Here is a 5,599-nt window from a genome sequence, read left to right on the forward strand (position 1 = left end):
ACATATTCTGAAAGTTTCCTTCAGTCACTTTGACTTTCCAACTCACTGTCCTACTTAATCACTAAACTGTTAATTTCTAATCTGCCCAAAACATGTTCACGATTCCACCATTTATCCATTATTTCCTCTGTATGTCTTATCGAGTTCATCCAAACCGAAGGTGTTATGGTCGACAATACTTCCTTCCACATATCCAAACAGTTTTTGATGGAATATCCTTCTCGACCAGCAATATATCTGTAATTAATTATTAATGAATATAATGACCAACAAAACCTAATCGAATGCTATTGTAACTTTTACATTTTTCCATCAATTTTTCTTGTCTTTACACTTTATTTGTTACTGTCTTGCCAAGACAATTTTGAAATATTCAAATTTTATCAAGATACACAAATTCAAATAAGCATGACGCATTACTGAAAGAGCCTTAATAGACTATATAGAATTTATGTATGAATTTAATTACAGATCGTTCAGTAGCTGTGAAGAAAAAGTCCGAAGGATTCTGGAAACAGATATTTGTTTCCAAATAACAAAATAATACGAACATATTTCTATTTTAAATGTAATTTTAAGAACTGCTAAGACAGAGCTGCTAAGCTAACAGCTAACAGAATTAACACATCCTTATCAATAAAATTACTGTTTATTGTTATACCTTTTTAAAGTTTTTGAACCAAAGTTTTATATGTACATACAACAAAAGGATAACAGGATTACAATAACAACCTTATCCAAACTCCAATGTAAATAAATAAAAATGTAAATCAATAACGTAAAAAGATCGATGATAAATCTCTCTACGGCATGCCGGATTTTTCTTATACAAATATCTGTTTTCACGTGGCCGATGTCGACAATGCATTCACCGAAAATACCAGAGAATTCAAATAGGTAGAAACAGATAAAGGCTGATTTATAGTTTTGTCTAGTATTGCCACAACATTGAGCCCGAAACATAAACAATTGTATTGAGTTTGATTTAGTGTTGGCGGGGAAATTTTTCAAAAACAATTATTTATCTTATTCACCTGAACCGTGGTTGAACGAAAATTTAATCACGGTGCTATGACATTTAATTTACAGTCGATAGATGGTTTATATCAATATTAGAGGAACAGAAATGCTGACTTAATATTAATTACATGTTTTTTATAGTAAATGATATATACTCAATAAAAAACAGTAGTGACACGAGAGTACTATACCTACCCAGTGTTCAGCGAAAGCTGACTAGATTGTGTATCCATACTTCACATATCATTGATGTTTTTCTTATACGGGTAGTTACTACCCTCCCAGTTTATCCTAAGTATACTTTCCTACACACATACATTCGCATTGGTAGGGTACTAAAGACAAAATATCAGATTCTTCTTAACTAACTTGATCTTTATATCCTTAAAAGCTAAAAGGAACCTGTCAAAGTTAACGGGTGTGAACCAGATGCTCCGTGAGTTATTAACAAGTGTTCAAGTAGTTGGGATCACTAGCATAAGAGATGGAAGTGGCATCTACCTCCGAAGTAATAAGCCTAATCGGCCAGGCTGCAGGAGCTTGGAGTAGATATTGTGTGTGGAGAGGAGGACCTCATACGAGTATTACAATCAAGAGTAAATTCCGCCTCTTTCCCACGCTTATCTTGCAAATATTTCTTCTGTTTAACTCCAAGATTTGGATACTATTACACTCTGACATCTTTAAGCTTGAGGTCTTTTAGATGCGATACTTAAGACAAGTTCTATATGTTGCTCTCATAGTTTCTAATAGACATTAAGCCATTCGTTTAGGATGCAGTAGTCAGGTCACTTGAGGAACGAATTGAGAAACGCAGATTGCAATGGTTTGCACATGTGTCAATATCAGCTGTCGAGAAGTAGACCTTTTTTCAACAAACAGCAAATAGCTTCGAAAAAGACATGGATAAAGATCATAGAAAACAAACCTAAAAATAAGAGGCTGGCATTGTCTGAGACCAGAATAAAGACAACAGTAAAAAGACCATAGCGTGCATGTTGATTGGCCAGAACTTCTCATGCGCATTTATTCTAAACTAACTAGACGTACTTCACCGCCACGCGATTCATTTTTCAAGGGAAGTTAGATTTAGAATTTTATTTTTACAACAGTTTGTTATTGTAATATAATTAATTTATTATTTGATACAGCAGCCTATTGCCAACTGTGACAAGATTTAGTTAAGAATATTTGAAGTCCTGCGGCATCAACAGCAGAGTATTGGTTGAGAAGTAGACACATTCCTTGAGAGCCGTCCATAGATTAATGATGACGATATATGTCAAAACTGTCAAATGTAACAGTTATATTAGATTGTTTGCATTAACCCAAAAAGCATTTTATTTAAACAAATTAAGCAGGGAAATAAATATGATAAAAAAATATACAGGACAAGACAGAATATACAGAGACAACAGGAGAAGAGCTTCTATTTACCTTTGGAAACTGGCATTCTGATAATGATTAAAATACATGCAAATACCCAAGAAATACCACAGTTTGGTCATAGTATCAAAGAAAACGTGATCTGTTAAATGTATATAACTATTCCTTTTGTACTAATTATAACATATATTTAAAGTAAACCTTCCAGTTTCACGTAGCAGGAAACGGAATGTTCCTGTAAACTATCAGTCTATTTTACATAGACGACTGATCGGAAAATTATGAAGGAAAGAAACCGTTTTCCTCCAGCTAAATAAACAGTCGTCGAACATGAAAAAGCCACCCGTTTCTTGTAACACGGAATATCATTGAGAATTTGTCCGAATATATGAAACGGGATATTTGTTATTCTTTGTCTTTGTCGAGTGAAAGCGGCCCCGTAGTGCGGCCGACCTTTCTGACAACGGTTGTTGGTGTAAATATTTGAAATACGGTCGATTAGTAATGTCTGTTTCCTAATTTTCAGCTCGGCTATCGTAAAGAGTGACATCCTGCTTGGACATGTAACTATCTAGACCATATATGGTCATAATTTGTTCATGTCTCGTTTTTATTGCGGTACTACAGCTCGATTTTAAAAGTAATGGGCATGCCACAATATATTGTGAATGAGCTTGAGAAAACTAACGGTATTATATAGTGTGTCCCGTTGTTTCCTTGTCTTGAAGTGTTTTGATTTCCTCATCTCTGGAGGTATTCATTCTTGTTATTATAGTATCTTTGTATACTAAATAATCACTACGTAGTATAAAACAAAGTCGCCTTTTCTGTCCCTATATCCCTATGTGCGCTTAAATCTTTAAAACTACGCAACGGATTTTGATGCGGTTTTTTTCAATAGATAGAGTGATTCAAGAGGAAGGTTTATATGTATAATACATGCATAACATACTAAGGCAACATTGCTAATTTTAGAGGTTTCTAACGTGATGTCGTAAATTAACCTATTTTTTTAGGCTTATTTAGCAATTAGCAAAAACGCTGCCTAACCCTACGAATTAGATCAAATTAATGTACTACAGTATTGTACACCATAAAAAGGTCTACAAAAAAGTGCGCGATGGTATATGTTTATCTTTTAGGGATAACCCACATTAACCATTTTTATTGTTTACTTTTTACGTGAGAAAATGGCTTATTTACGAAGCTATTTTAAGCAATACGGCATTAATCCTTATCGAATTAAGTACCTTAAATACAGTGTGCAATTAATATAGATCAATATGGTTCCTTACAGCATGTAAATTAAACAAATATTTTCGGAGATATTACAAATTTAAAATTTGCGTTTAAAAATGTGTAATGTAATAAAAATTGTATGAATTTAGATATTCCAAAGATAGCAGGAAATCTTCATAGTAAGTATAGGGGAAGAGGAATTGTTTTACTCCAAATTTAATGCGTGCAGGCCAAGGGCAGTAATGAATGAACCAAAAATACTGGATCGATTTTAATCATGTTTTCATTGAGTGACATAGGCATATATATTTTATGCCCGTACAAAGTCGGAGCGGGCCGCTATGTTTTTATATACAACGTTCATATTTTTTCTGTAGTGTATTTAATTTAGTATCAGCATTGCACCCGTGCGAAGCCGGGGCGGGTCGCTAGTAAGGTATATAAAATAACAACTTGCTACAATCATTTCATTAATATAGTTAATTAACTATGTAAAATAACTGTAATTATTTGTTTATTTTAAAAAGTAAAGGGATATGTTTCTTTGGCATCAATTATTTTATATGATAGTTGAGAATGATTGACCAGTTCGAATAAGATAACTCAATGCATTTCCGTGCTTTGAGTTATTTTGCAACTAATGCTCTCTAAACCTTAACCAACAGTGTACTGATAAGATGTTTAAGGATTTATGCAAATTTAAATTGATTTTTTAACCGACCTCAAAAAAGGAGGAGGTTTGATGTTCGATTGTATAGTTTTTTAAAATTTATGTTGGCCGATTTCTCCGTTAACTATGGACCGATTTTCAAAATTCTTTTTTTATTCGAAAGAGTGCGCTTCCGAGGTGATCCCATTGAAACCAAATCGGGATCTATTGGCGGAAAAGAGGAAAATCGAGCGAAACGCCTCTCAAATTTCAAAAGTACGTACAAAGTTTTCACATATTTTGTATCCAAAGTAATCAGATATTTGTGTATAATATTATTGCGATAATGTAACGGAAAATCGGAAGTCGTTCAGTGTAAAAGCCAGTTTGCTTGCTTTTAAAATACTAACTATAGCGTATAGGACCTCGTAGTAATATTTTAGACAAATGCTTCTATGGTGTAATAGTTAAAGCGCTTAGCTTTCAACGGAGGTCGCGGGTTCGATTCCCAACAGGGTCAATGACTCTTTGTTGTTGTTTAGTTAGAACATTTGACTTATGCTAGGTAGCGAAACCCAGGGTTTGAAGCGCTCCTTATTTTCAATTATATCTATTATTTTATGTTTCTTTATTCCTATTTTCCCTCATACGGGCTGCACCTTTACTTGGCCTACCCATTGTGATATTAAATAAAATAGCTACGTAATTTCTTGAGTAAATATGTAACACTAAAAAGAGGAAAATACAACATATTTAACAAAAATAATTAAACCGACTTCAAAAAATAAATAAAGAACTAACTAAAAATTAAAAAATAGTCAAACTTAGATTTTTAACAAAAAAAACATTATAAAATAAAATATGTACATAATAATCGTTGTAATAACAAAAACCAACAATAAAATTAAACAAAAACCTTATTTAACCTATCTACTACGTGCATTTTATTTTCTACTATATGAACACAATTTAACTTAATACCTACCTAAACCTATTTATCTATTTACAATATTATTTTAGCTATTACCAACTGAACACTTTGAAGTTGGTGCCGAGCCCAAAAAATACAAAAATAATAATATAGTTTGGTGACAAATACAAAAATAAAAAGCAAATACTAAATTAGTATTACTGCTTGGGTTCGGCAGCGACTTCATTGTAGTTAAATATATAATAATTGTAAATAAATAAATAGGTTTATATAGGTATTAAGCCAATTTGTGTGTATATAGTAGAATATAAAATACGTGCGTTATGTTGAGGTCCACATTTTTCGTTGCTAAAATTGCCCTTTCTACCAGCCAC

The 5,599-nt window shown here is 32.7% G+C and overlaps 1 long non-coding RNA gene across 1 annotated transcript; it reads left to right on the forward strand.

Annotated features, from left to right (window-relative positions):
• The first annotated feature begins 549 nt into the window (after positions 1 to 549).
• LOC143198024 (uncharacterized) lies at positions 550 to 5,367 on the forward strand. Its single transcript, XR_013006133.1, has 3 exons — positions 550 to 3,208; positions 4,078 to 4,881; positions 5,033 to 5,367. It is a non-coding gene; the product is annotated as an uncharacterized LOC143198024 (long non-coding RNA).
• The last annotated feature ends 232 nt before the right edge of the window (positions 5,368 to 5,599 follow it).

Source organism: Rhynchophorus ferrugineus, unplaced genomic scaffold (genome assembly GCF_030347505.1).
Source record: "Rhynchophorus ferrugineus isolate W39M unplaced genomic scaffold, kcgeb_rfMv2 rfM6, whole genome shotgun sequence".
In the NCBI taxonomy this organism is placed as follows: domain Eukaryota; kingdom Metazoa; phylum Arthropoda; class Insecta; order Coleoptera; family Curculionidae; genus Rhynchophorus; species Rhynchophorus ferrugineus.